Genomic DNA, 15,174 nt, shown 5'->3' on the forward strand with positions numbered 1-15,174 from the left:
TACACATATATATGCATATATATATATATATATATATATATATATATATATATATATATATATATATATATATGCATAAATATATATATACATATATATATATATGTATACACACACACATACACATATATATATATACACATATATATATATATATATATGTGTGTGTGTGTGTGTGTGTGTGTGTGTGTGTGTGTGTGTATGTATATATATATATAGTTGGAATTTGCAAAAACAAACAAATCAAAAGACGAAGACGAGTGTGTAAACAACAAACAGGTGTATTAGTTTAACGCTCGGGAAGTGGGAAAGTCTTTTACGTTTCGAGCCTACGCTCTTCAACAGAAAGGAACACAGAAACAGAGAGAGAAAATAAAAAGAGGTTTAGTGGCTGGCGATCAATCATGGCGAATGATTATATATGTATATATATATATATATATATATGCATACATGCATGCACACACATACATATATAGACCCACATAAGTCGTCTATATATATTATATACTATTGATTCAGAAATTCATTAAAATTCATAGGTAGAGTGCAACATTTGCTACTTTCAAATCCGAAAAAGCAAGATATTTTAACTCTTATGAGGCTGCGATACCTGTCTATGTCCGTGTCAAACTCGGAGTTTTCATATCAATTATTATTTCCCCCAATGTACACTGTATGCACCCTGGAAATTTGAAGTTGAGAACATAATGTTTTTTTTATTAAGTATTAAAATGGGCTGTACTTCATTTCTTTTGAGTATCCTACATCAAACTTTCGTAATTAGTCGAGCATGTGACAATGCTCGATTAATTACGTTTCCGTGTTCGGAATTCATATTGTCAAGCATTTCGGTATTGCTTCGTTCTTCTAATTGTCCTCATACGATTAGGAATATCAATAATTGGGTTAAAAAACAAACCCCTTATATATTTAATAGGATTCGAAAATTTGAAAAATATGATGCATGTGATAAGAACGACATCATTTGGTTTATAACTCCATTCGCTCAGAAAATTAAGAATAATTTGGTCGGGGCATTATACAAACTGTTGTTTCTAAACACCTTACAAAGGAAAATAGATATTATGATGCTATTAACCTTAGGTCTCTTAAAGTTGATTTTCTGTATCATATAACTTGTCCCAGATTATATCTTCAATTAAGGAAAAAATTTATCTAATTTTTATAATAATTATAACCATAGTAAATGCAAGAATGGTAATGCTCTTAGAACAGATGTTAATAAGAATGTGCACTTGAGTCGTCTAGAGTACAAGGTAAAATAACCCAAATTAAATCCCATTTCAATCTCTTGAGTATAGGTAACAGGGTAAATAACAATCATACTGAATGTAATGATATAAAACAGAATGATGATATGAGTAATAATGAAAATAACTTCTTTTGATTGCAAGGTTAGAAGTAAATGTTTATTTGAAAATTATTGTAAAAAAAAAAATAAATAAAATGTTGTTTACAGAAGCTAAGTGAAATTTGAAGGTGAACGTTTCTTTTACGTAGGAGTAATGCAAATATTTTTCGAGAGATGCATGTTTAATCGTATTTACACCTTTAATAATAGGATCAAGTCCTCTAGTACCAGCCTCAGTAAACTCGTTTAGGACTTGAAAGATAAAAATGTTTTTCTGGGTAGTGAGAAATTAAAAGCAAGGCTACTGCTTATAGGGTTGGAAATTCCTTTTGTTTTCTCCGACTCGAAGAGTTATACCAAATCCTATTGAAGGCGGCGAGCTGGCAGAAACGTTAGCACGCCGGGCGAAATGCTTAGCGGTATTTCGTCTGCCATTACGTTCCGAGTTCAAATTCCGCCGAGGTCGACTTTCCCTTTCATCCTTTCGGGGTCGATAAATTAAGTAGCAGTTATGCACTGGGGTCGATGTAATCGACTTAACCCCCTTGTTTGTCCCCTCTATGTTTAGCCCCTTGTGAGCAATAAAGAAATTGAAGAGTTATACCAAATACTATTCTCCAGGCGGTGCCTTTTAAATACAAGGATTGAGACTGGTTTTTCATGTGTTCACGCATGTAAATGGACTCTCAAAAACTACCATTAGATGTATTATTATAATAAATAAATCAATTATATATTAAAGTTACTAGTATTTTGAATCGGCCGGTATTTCACATTTAGTACACTAACGTCTATAACTATAAAGAATTAAAAATTCTTAGTAGATATAATATTAAATATTATGTTAAAATATTAATATTAAAATATTAATATTGCATGTTATATACGAGAAAAGGGAGGATTTTTCACGTATTCACGCACATTTATGGATGTTCAAAAGAAAAAACTACCATCGGATATATTATTATTATAAATAATTAATTATATGTTAAAACTACTTGAAATTTGAATCTGTCGATACTTCACGTTTTATTATTACACTAGCATCTGCAAATATAAGCATTAAAGAATGCTAAGTAGATATAATATAGATATAAAAATATTAATTAAATGGTATATTAAGTTTTTCTGCATTGGTAACAGTATCATTGCGGTTTGCTATAAATCTGATTAAGCACGTTCTTCATGAATATGTCGTTGATATTTTATAGCATAATTATTAAACTAAGTTAGAGGTAAAATGTATAGTAGTCGTCGCTTTAGTAGTTTTAGTTTTTTTATCTAAAATTCTTATCAATGTATTTGGTAACGTTTAAGTTTCCTTTGATTACATACTTCTATTGACCATAACTATTTCGCACAAATATGGATGATGCGATAATATAATATGATAATTAATTAGCAGATTTTGATACACGCCATATTTTTTCTCGGCTTCCATGTTTTAATAAACGCTGACACAATTACACGATGAATATTACCGCTCTCTTCCCATTCTCTCTCTACCCATCTCTCTCTGTTTCAATCTCTCTCTCTTTTTCAATATGTCTCTCTCTTTCAATCTCTCTCTCTGAATCTCTCTCTCTGAATCTCTCTCTCTGAATCTCTCTCTCTGAATCTCTCTCTCTCTCTCTTTCTCTTTCAATCACTCTCTCTCTCTCTCTCTTTCAATCTCTCTCTCTCTTTCAATCTCTCTCTCTCTTTCAATCTCTCTCTCTCTTTCAATCTCTCTCTCCCTCTCTAACACCTAGTTCACTCTAACTGCAACATCACCATCAATAACAACTATTATGTATTACAGACGCATGCGCACAACTATACTATACATATTTGTTTATGTGTATATATATATATATATACCCATAACGGTTTTTAAAAAATACATACATTACCAAATCGCTCACATCTGAGTCTATCAAGGGTCGACCAATACGTTGGAATGTAACTCCTTTCTGGGAAATTCTCCCCTCATGAAATACCCAATTAATCTGTTTCAATACGAAATTTCAAATTAATCTAATTTAATTTCTCTAATTGAATCAATTGGATATGGAAACGGCTGTAGGGATATGAATTTCATATTATATTGATTTGAATATCTTTGAATAAGGTGATGTCTATGTCAATTTCTCCATTTTCTTCTTTTTCCCATTCATACATACATACATACATACATACATACATACATACATACACACATTTATATATATATATATATATATATATATATATATATATATATATATATATATATATATATATATATATATATATATATATATATATATGTATAAAGAAAGAAAAGGATAAAGAGACCAATGGCAAAGTTAGAATTATATTTTATGGATAAAGTCTTACAGCTGTTTCAGGGAAAATCCAATGTATCCCTTCATCGGAGACGGTAATAGTAGAAGAATGGATTATTACATCTATAAGAGGAGATTTGTAGTAAGAAGTGAGAGTGATGCGCAGAAAAAAGAACAAAGAAGAAGCAGTACTTGGAGTGTAGCTCCATTCCAGCAGTAAACATCCATGTAAAGAATCCTTGTGGGTATTTTCCTGAAATAATTGTAGTAGCAATAGTGGATGTATATCATATCGTATCCGGAGTACTCTGTGCGTTGTTTACTCAAAGGATAGCCCAAATGTATTATGTGTGTATGTGTGCCTGCGCATGTGTGTATATGAACGTGCGTGACCTATTAGTTAGAACGTTCGCCCCACAATCATAAGATCGTGATACATCATTTCAGGTTGCTCCAGTCGTCTCAGCTGAAACTGAGGATCAGCTGTTTGCTTCTGTGGCCCTCTTTCCCACCAGACGTTGCATACACGTTCCACTGATTCAAGGGTGGTAGCATATAGAAAGTGTATATGTCTGCCTGCGAGCATATAGGCGCCTAAAGTAATTTGGAAAAACATAGCACTTATTACCTAGTCATACTTTTTTCCGATTCCTTGCAGCAAAATGGATCAACATTTAATTATGAAACAGGGATAATCACGCTCACTCTTTTTACACTACATGTTTTATAAGTCAGTGAGAAACTGCCGATTTTTCCACACTTTATTATAATACACACCCTGTTTTATGCTTTAAAGTTCTTGTTCTTTAAATTTCCGTACATATTTCCTGAAAAAAGCATTACAACAATTCCATTATTACTATTTCGTTGGTCACATATTTTAAAGACCACTCTTTTATACTCTTTTACTTGTTTCAGTCATTGACGGCGGCCATGCTGGAGCACCGCCTTTAGTCGAGCAAATCGACCCCAGGACTTATTCTTTGAATGTCTAGTACTTATTCTATCGGTCTCTTTTGCCGAACCGCTAAGTTACGGGGACGTAAACACACCAGCATCGGTTGTCAAGCAATGTTGGGGAGAACAACACAGATACACAAACACACACATATATATACATATGCATATATACGACGGGCTTCTTTCAGTTTCCGTCTACCAAATCCACTCACAAGGCTTTGGTCGGCCCGAGGCTATAGTAGAAGACACTTGCCCAAGGTGCCACGCAGTGGGACTGAACCCAGAACCATGTGGTTGGTAAGCAAGCTACTTACCACACAGCCACTCCTGCGCCTTATGACTTCTTTTTTCGTACATAATCTACAATAACTGTAATTGTATATAAGGACTCACAAATGTCACGGATCTTTTAGAAATTGATTGAATATATCGTCTGAGGTTGCTTGCATAAGCTAATCATGAAACTTGCAGTGCACGATATATTATCATTATCAGTTTATATGCGCATGTGTGAGTGTTTATGTATGTGTGTGTACATGTGCGCGTGTGTGTGTGTCGTTGTTGTGTGTGTGAGCATGTGTGTGCATGTGTGTGTACATAAACATGTAATATAGACACAGAAATATTTGTATAAGCTCACACATACGTACATTAAACATGAATATTCATACGCTCAAATATACTAACAATTATGCATTAATACATACATACATACACACACATACATACATGATACATACATGCATACATATATTCATACATTCACACACACAGTTATATATATATATATATATATATATTCCAAACTGTAACTACGTGTGGATTGTTGGCGATTTTTTCCTCCGTCTTCCTTTCCTCTTGGACTTTCCTCTCTATCCTGGTTCTGAAGAAGAGCTTTGCTCGAAGCGTAAAACACCCTTTCTTTCCTCCCCTGAGCGTCTTATTAATGCTTTGCATGTACCACGTCCTCGCGTTGTTTTTTTCCTTGTTTCTCTCTGTTTTGGGGGATAAACTCTCTCTATATACATATACATACATATATGCATACACACACATATACATACATACATACAACACACACACACACACACACACACACACACACACACACACACACACACATATATGTATATAAATTATACTCACATACACACACGGACATATATATATATATATATATATATATATATATATATATATATATATATATATATATATATATATATATATATGTTGTGTGTGTGGCGGTGAATTACTTTTTGGTTTTGAATTGCGTCTAGCCACCTTCATTATTTTATATCTATCTATCTATCTATCTATCTATCTATCTATCTACACACACATACACACACACACACACGCACACACACACACACACACACACACACATATATATATATACATATATGCATACATGCGTACATGCATATATATACACACACACAAACATACACATATATATATATATACAAATAAGCACACCAAGAAATATAAGTAATTACTTTATTTTTCTTTAATATCCTTTAAAAGCTGTTCAAAATTTTGAGTCCCGTACAGTCCAACGTCTCTTATTCTGCTGTTTGTAAGTTGAAGTGCAAATCAAATTAAATTGTATCCAAATGGCATGGCCTTCATTAATTCCATTCATTGAGTGGGCTTTTTATGTATCGTAAACAAACTATTATAAGGAAAAAATAAGAATAAAAAAAATAAAATAAAATTAACACGTTACTTATTTAAGTGTTAAAAGTGTGTGAATTCTTGTTATTGTTGTCGTTTTCTATTTTTCTGCTTGCTGAATGAAAATCTGAACTTTTATTGTCATTAGAAACTTTCTCTAAAGGAAAGTGTAAAAATGTAACATTAATATATATTTCGTTCGCAGTTTTTTTCCCATTGATTTTCTTTATACTGGAATGTATCTTAGAAAATTTTGAGAATTATTGTCAGAGTTTATGAAGAAAATGAATATACATTTCTTTGTTATATATACTTATATGCTTAAAAATATCCCATAATATAAAAAAAAATATAGTTTCTTGTTTTAAGATTATTACTTTTACATGAACTATATTATTGTATTTCAAATTTATAATCTTTTCATAGTACTTTAAATAAACCGCTGAGATCGCATGTGCATTAGTTAACTCCAGAACTGTTTGTGTAACAATTTAATTAAAGACAAACAGCAGCTAATTAGAACCACCGTATTAAGTGACCCTGCCCCTCAAGTGTTCCCGTCCACTCGACTATAAAATACATACGTACATACATATATATATATATATATATATATATATATATATATATATATATATATATATATAGGGAGAATTTTCACAAAAAAACAAACAAAACAAAACAAAAGACGAAGACGGGTGTGTAAACAACATAGAGATGTATTAGTTTAACGCTCGGGAAGTGAGAAAGTCTTTAATGTTTCGAGCCTACGCTCTTCGACAGAAAGGAACACAGAAATAAACAGGAAGAGAAAATAGAAAAAAAGGTTTAGTGACTAGTGATCTATCATGGCGAATATACATACAAGCATATATACATACATGTATACTTTTGTGTTATGTATATATGTGTATGAGTGTCAATGTGTGTGTGTACTACTTGATGGCATATCTCATTGTTGTATTTAGCAGGCAAGAGTCTACTAATCATCATCATCATCATCATCATCGTTGTCAGCAGCGGCAGCAGCATTATCCTTATCTATTGACCACTTAGTTTTTCCCTATTTAGTATAGATTGTTTTGAGTTCAGTGTCTTTCTTTATATTTTGTTAGTCTATCCAGAAACTACTTCGCTATGATGTCACTCTAAGCAATGCTTTGAACCCAGAACAAGAAGAGCCAGAATAAATACCGAAAGGCATTTCGTCCACCGCTTTATCATTTCTGCTAAACCACTACCCTGGCTTAACACTTTATTTATCAACTCCAAAAGGACGAGAGGCAAAGTTGGTCTCATCGAAATCTGAACCTAGAGTGCAGAAAGTCAAAGGCATATATGCTCAAAGTTTTTATTCGATGCACAAACAAATTGAGCATTATTGATTAGATCAAAAGCTTTCCAGTCATAACCATCCCATATTTTTTCGTTGCACAGGTCTTATAGGATCATATTATCCAGTTTTCGCTTTTTAAAACCGGTAAGGTCTTATTTGAAGAATTTTTGACTGCTATTTTTTGATAATTTTAGAGTTGAGTTCAAATCTATCAGAGTGTATAATATGTAGAATGATTAATTCTCCCAACTTGATTTACCATTGAGTTCATCAGGTTTGTCTCTATGAATCACCATCATCATTTTGCTTAGGGTGTATAAGTCTCTCAATCATTTTAACCCTTTGATGACATAATAAAATTTCATGGTCATTCCCGTAACGATGTTACCCATACAAACGCACAAAAAAAAAAAAATAGAATTGATATTTTCTGCTTTTTCAATGCATTCTCAGTATCTTCCGTAGGTAAGGTTTTCATATCCACCGCTAAAAATACTTGATTCTTGCTCTTTGTAGAGAAATGTAATGGAATGTGAAAAAAATTAAGAAAACTGTGAAATTGTCTTTTGCAAAAAGTGACACTGGGTGGCGGTGGTGTTTACTTCTCACGGCTTAAAAAGAAGTCTTTTGAAAGCCGTTGGGTAAAAACGCCACAAGCAGTTAACCATAATAAAATTATGAGCTTACACACACACACACACACACACACACACACACACACACACACACACACACATAATTAAAGATGTGATTTTCTCTATCAATATTATATATATATATATATATATATATATATATATTGTTAGGAAGGACAACAAAAGAAAGAAAGAGATCTCGATAAATAGAGGAATTTATCTGTAAAATTTACAGGAATTTTCAATGTTAGATAACTGAAGAGATGTTGGCGTGGGTTCCAACCCCGGCATCCAAAACTCGGAGTTTTATCATGGCTACCGAATAAGTGTCACATATTTTTACAGATATATATATTTATAAAATAAACACGGATTGAGAAAATCACATCTTACAAAGCCGACAATCGTTTCTATTGTATCGACATAACTAGATATAGTAAATATTGAAATTTATATATTCGAAAATACATGTTAACACAATGTTTTCAAGGCGTTCCAAAATTGGTTAAATTCAAAATGAACTAAAAAATTATATGTGTGATTAAAGGATTCGTTTCTAACAAGTAACATCGCTTCAAAGTAGTTTTTGCCTTAGTCCTGATCAGCCTTGATATTACAGACCTATGTTTAAAGGCGTTCTAGCTATGACCATTTCATCATCTTAAATTCAGACTTTGTGTAAAAAGGATTGCATCATAAAATGTGTTCTTCCATCTTGAAATCAATAGGGTCCAATTTCAAGATCATCGATTAGACAGTGGTACTGCTCCTACCTAAAAATCATCTCTTAGTATTTTATAAGACTATTTTGAAACAAGCAAGTGATTCAGAATGCTAGGGTTGGATAAATCTTGTTTATAAATGTTATAACATTGTTTTTCTATTGATATATTTCGGGACGGTTATTTTTTTTGCCAAATAAACACACGCACTATATATTCATTCTTCACTTCAGATTCATTATTGTTCTTATTTTATCGCCTGTCTGAAAATCTTTCGTCAAACATCCTATGACCTTTTCAGCGATTAAGGGAAATAGTATTTCCCTTATCAATATTTTCCGGCCTATATGCCCAGCAGCTTCAAGTCTTATATTTTAATTTGTATCTCACTCCGATGTGATATAAAAAGGAAAAGGAAACGCCGCGCAATAATTTCATGTGGTATATTTTAATGTATAGGCAACACTGCTCTAAGATACGTGTATATTCATAAATGTATATGCCTCTTTGAGTGTGTGTATGTTTGTGTATATGTACAAATGTGTGAGTTTGTGTGTGTGCGTGCGGTACGTATGTATGCATCTGTGGCGTAAATGTTTATATTCAAATGGATAACTATATTTGGGATATGAGAAGGACGTGAACTTGCACCCAAATATATGATTTGTGACCTGTTTAACTGAGTAGCAACAAAGGCACACCAAATATTGTCAAGATAATTTGCTTATGTAGTAAAGGTGAGTACCATCCCTTACATTCCTGCAACAAAAAAAAAACAACAACAAGAATGTCCCATAAAACACACACACACACACACACACACACACACACACACACACACACACACACACACACACACACACACACACACACACGCATTCACACACAAAGTAAAAACAAATAAGGAAAGAAAGAAAAAGTTTTACCGCTTGTGTTATGGTTTCCTTTTGCATGTCGAAGAAGGTTTCACAATGTGAATTCGAACTCTTCATGTTCTATACTGAACACTCCGTGTTACTGGTCGTTCTGAAATTCAAGAAAGTAGAAGACATGAATTGACCCAGAAAACGGATCATTCAAAACAGAAGATTTAAACAATCGGTTTACATTTTGCCTCTGCACAGATTGACAGACAGGTTGTGTACTTTACTTGTGGATATTGCCGACTTAAGGCGTAGGTACACTGGATAATTAATTGCTCGAGGGCCTCACTAGTCTAGGGGCTCAGTTATAATCTATGTATGCTGTGGTTTGCAGGCAGTAACTATATACTTTAGGGTCTAGTGCATTTAGTTGCCCAACGGTCTATAGTGCTACTAAGCTGGTCCTGCTTGCGGAGTAAATCCCTTATTATTCGTACTTTTACCTACTACTAGTTCATGACGGCCCATTTTACCCAACAACGATCAGTACAACAACTTTGCAGAAACCACTAGTTATGTTGCTCATTTATCGACCACAATACGATAGCTTGACCCAGCTACACAGTTCAATTATCAGCCGTGATACTACGAGTATCATACAGTGTAATTTGAGTTATGGAGTTCACATATTTTCCGTTTCCGTACACGGATTAAACAATTTCGACAAATTGCATGACTACGGATAATATGAACGATATTTAATTTACGGTTACAAGCCTTGAAGCTAAGTTACAAACTATAGCAACTTAAACTACAATTACAAGCCACAAGTCATAGTTTACGGTTACATGTCCTTAGAATGCAACTTTTCATTCATCTGGTCTCAGTAGGAGACGCGTGCTTAGCTGAGCGATGACCCAAAGCAGTAAACTTATTTCTGCCAGTTTCTCTTAAAGCATATTTAATTTCTTTTCCGCCCAGCATAGTACGTTTTCTATAAATGAATTACTTAATGAACATTGATACAAGAACATTTATCAAACACATTTCTACGAATGTATTATCTAACTGGCTCCTTCCGTTTTAGCAGTGCTGTTCTATGATATTACTTTGAACTTTCGTTCTCGTATCTTATTTTGAACTACTATTTTTTTCAAACGTCAACAAAGTTTAGGTTTCTGGCTGCAGCAGATCCTACTACATAACTTCCAGAGTTTTGTAAAAGAAATAACCGCAAATTTAATATCGAAATAAATAGTTTGCTCCTTGAAATATTTCCTACAAAAAGTTTACTTCACCAGATACAGTTTTTATTTTCAGTTATAAAGATAAGGAGGATGAACCAGCTCTATGTGAGACTTCAATGATATAAGTGGAGAATAAGAGTAAAACTGCTTTATGAAATTAAGCCATACAAGAATTTGTCTATTTTAAAGATTTCATTGAATATACTTTTTTTTTTTATTAAACGCTGTCAAACACATCTCCATACTCTCACTGGTATTTGAATTGGTTTAGGGACAGGGTTTCTTTTTAAGCAGGAAGTGTAAAGCTGATAAATATTATTTAAGGCAGAAATAGGCTTATAATGTTCTGCTAAGCAGGTTTTACACTCTTTGGTTAGATGATCTTTTTCATGCTGTGGTAAGATAGATTTGTATCCTAATTTTGGCTTCCATATTTAAAAAAAAAAATTGCCTAGTGTTTACTGTAGACTTCCCAGATCTGGCACCAATATTAAGTCCCATCTCAAGATGGTGAGCTGGCAGAGTAATTAGCATGCCGGACAAAATGCTTAGCAACATTTCGTCCGTCTTATGTTCTCAGTTCAGATTCCGCCGCGGTCGACTTTGCCTTTCATCCATTTGGGTTCGATAAAATAAGTACCAGTTGAATACTGGGGGTCGATGTAATTGACTTACCCCCCTCTCCCGAAACTGCTGGCCTTGTGCCAAAATTTGAAACCAATATTAATTTTATTAAGTACCAGTTAAACACTGGGGTCGATGTAATCGATTTATCCCTTCCCCTGAAATTGTTGCTCTTGTGCTGAAATTTGAGACTAAATATTAATCCTATCCTGGTGTCTTCTCACTTTGTAGTTTTTCTTCAGATTTAGTGACTTTTCAAAGTCTGGAGTGTGTTTTACAGTTGACGTCGGTACAGTATTCCTTCTTGATTATGACGGATGTTATACTTAAATTAGTTTTTTCATTTTAGGCTTTTTTCTTCATTCTTGAGAAAGGGCTAATTTTACAAAGATGTTATCACTTTCCTTTGCCATTTATGACTAATTGATGAGAAACATTTGAAGTTCATGATGTTCAGTGAAGTGTATATATATATATATATATATATATATATATATATATATATATATATATATATATATAAATATACATATATATATACACACACTAGTATTATAACCCGATTTCATTCGGGTCTACTCGGGTCACATTTTGAAGATGAGGAATTTTGCCCTAGAGGCCACGCCTTTCAATTGAGAAAACTCAAAGTTGCCACGTAAACTCCCCAGCAATTTTAACATAGGTGTGCAAATCTTCAGGTCAATCTAACCACATTTACTCCCACTTTTGCCTGCACAACTGCTTGTGAGACAACGTCCACCCTTTTCACAAATAAATAGTACATATATATATATATATATATATATATATATATATAGTTGTAACGGCGTTTCTGGTTTATCAGCTTGGTTTCCTGTTTTAAAGTTTATTAATTTTTCCTTCAAAAGTTTGATGTTTAATCACACTTGAATTAATTGTTTTTCATTAGACATAATTAATGAGATGTGAACTTATTGTTTACTTTACACCTTATGACGGTATATAAATGTCAATATTCCCTTCAGGTTTGGTACGCTTTGAGTAATTCCTTCACTATGTGCTCTGCAGGTACCAACTACATGTTCTTTCAAAGTGACAGCTGTTGTCTACAGACATGAATTGATAGCTCGTATTATTTCTAGCAAAATATCGACGATAACTTTTATCATGTGAGAGTTAACTTTTATCATGAGAAGGTTAACATTTATCACGAGAGGGTTAACTTTTATCATGAGCGGTTTTGTCAAAAACAGGCAAGTTCTCTGAAGCTAGTTTCGAGAAATTCTTCGCAAGCAGCACTTTTTAAATTGTTTTTTAAGCTGTGTATCTACAGTAATCTCTTTCGAATCGGTTTTCTGTAGCGATATATATGTGTTGAATGATGGTAGTGGTGGTGACCGTGGCGGCGATGTCGGTAGTTTGTTTACATTTTAATCGCTCTCTTCTACGACAACTTTTGCCTCATTTTAGATATCTTTACAAAGTCGACCGACATTACACGAGTTGGAATAACAGTCGTTATCTGTGACAGCCGTTTTTTTTTATTTTTGGTAAACGAAAGATGCCTGTTGTCTCTATTTAGTTGGCGAGGAGTAGCTTAAGTTGAAGTGAATATCGTTCCAGCAATTCTTTATCCATTTCATATAACCAGTAAGAACGATTTCTCTGACTTTTTGAAAGAAAGATCTTCATTTAAATGGAAAGACCAAGTGAAATTTTTGGCATACTTACGCCGCCTTTTAAAAAACTCGCAGATTTGGTAATACTATAGGCATTGGTGTTGTTATTATCAGGGTCAGCCATAATTGTAAGAGAAAACTTTCACGTGATGAGAAATATTTTATATAATACGGACTGAATAACGTTAAGTTGCTGGGTAAAAGAAGAAGAAAAAACATATTACGGATCTAGGGTAAGTTAGGCTTGCATGATTGTAGAAGAAAATGTTTACAATGAGAAAAATATCCAAATAAACATTTTTAACGGTTGTTAATTGTAACTTGTTTCTGTATGTATGCACGTATCTATGTTGTGTGTATATGTGTATGTATGTGTGTGCATGTGTATATGTATATGTGTGTATGTATGTATGTGTATGATTGAGATACGCTTCTATGCGAATGTGTCGGTAGATATGTAGTACATATTCTTGTGGTATTTTGTATGTGTGTGTGTGTGAGTATGTATATATATATATATATATATATATATATATATATATATATATATATATAATACATACATACATACATACATACATACATACATATATATATATATGTATGTATGTACATACATGTGTATGTGTAATGTGCACACACACACACACATACACATATATGTATACATATATATATGTACATATCTTTTATCTATCTTTTACATGTTTCAGGCGATGCTGGAGCACTGCCTTGAAGAATTTTTAGTCGAGTGAATCGATTCCAGTACTTTCTTTAAAACCTGGTACTTCTTCTATCGGTCACTTTTGTCGCACCGTCAAGCGATGGTGGGTACAAACACAGATACACACACACACGCACGCACACATGTATACGCACACACATACACATACACACATATACGACGGGCTTCTTTCAGTTTCCGTCTACCAAATCCACTTATAAAGCTTTGGTCGGCCCGAGCTTATAGTAGATGACACTTGTCAGTCAAGGTGCTACACAGTGGGGACTGAACCCGGAACAGTGCGGTTCGGAAGTAAACTTCTTATTTCCTTACTGCCCACAAGGAGCTAAACACAGAGGGGACAAACAAGGACAGACAAAGGGATTAAATCGATTACATCGACTCCAGTGCGTAACTGCTACTTATTTAATCGACCCTCGAAAGGATGAAAGGCAAAGTCGACCTCGGCGGAATTTGAACTCAGAACGTAACGGCAGACGAAATACTGCTGAGCATTTCGCCCGGCGTGCTACCGATTCTGCCAGCTCCTCACCGCCCTCTTGCCACACAGCAACGCCTGCACCGTGTATGTATAAATATAAGCTATACGCAACATATGAAAAGAGATATAGTTATTGCTGAGTAGTCTTGGTCAGCTTGAGCAAAGCTGATTCCAGACAAACTTACAAAGACAACCAAGAGAATATATAACTTACATTTCAAATTTGCCAAGCATCAAGTATTTCTGGCACCAATCAGTTATTAGTTTTCGCACTGCTCAATCTTCTTAACTTAGGAACCAAAATAATTTACATTAAATGTCCCGCTACGGATCTTATTGTATACTTATTGTATACTTATTGTTGCTGTTTACTCTCAAGTCAAGTCTTTATATTTTTACGGTAAATGATAGCTCGTTGGTTATTCCTACGTTACGGTACTTCAAAATGGTTTGATGAAACAAGCAACTCAACCAGTTAAAGCAGTAACAATACAAAACAAGAACAGCAGCGAGAAGCACGGCTACAATAGCAATAGTAACAG

The sequence above is a fragment of the Octopus bimaculoides genome, chromosome Z (assembly GCF_046866305.1).
Source record: "Octopus bimaculoides isolate indiv1 chromosome Z, ASM4686630v1, whole genome shotgun sequence".
Classification (NCBI taxonomy): domain Eukaryota; kingdom Metazoa; phylum Mollusca; class Cephalopoda; order Octopoda; family Octopodidae; genus Octopus; species Octopus bimaculoides.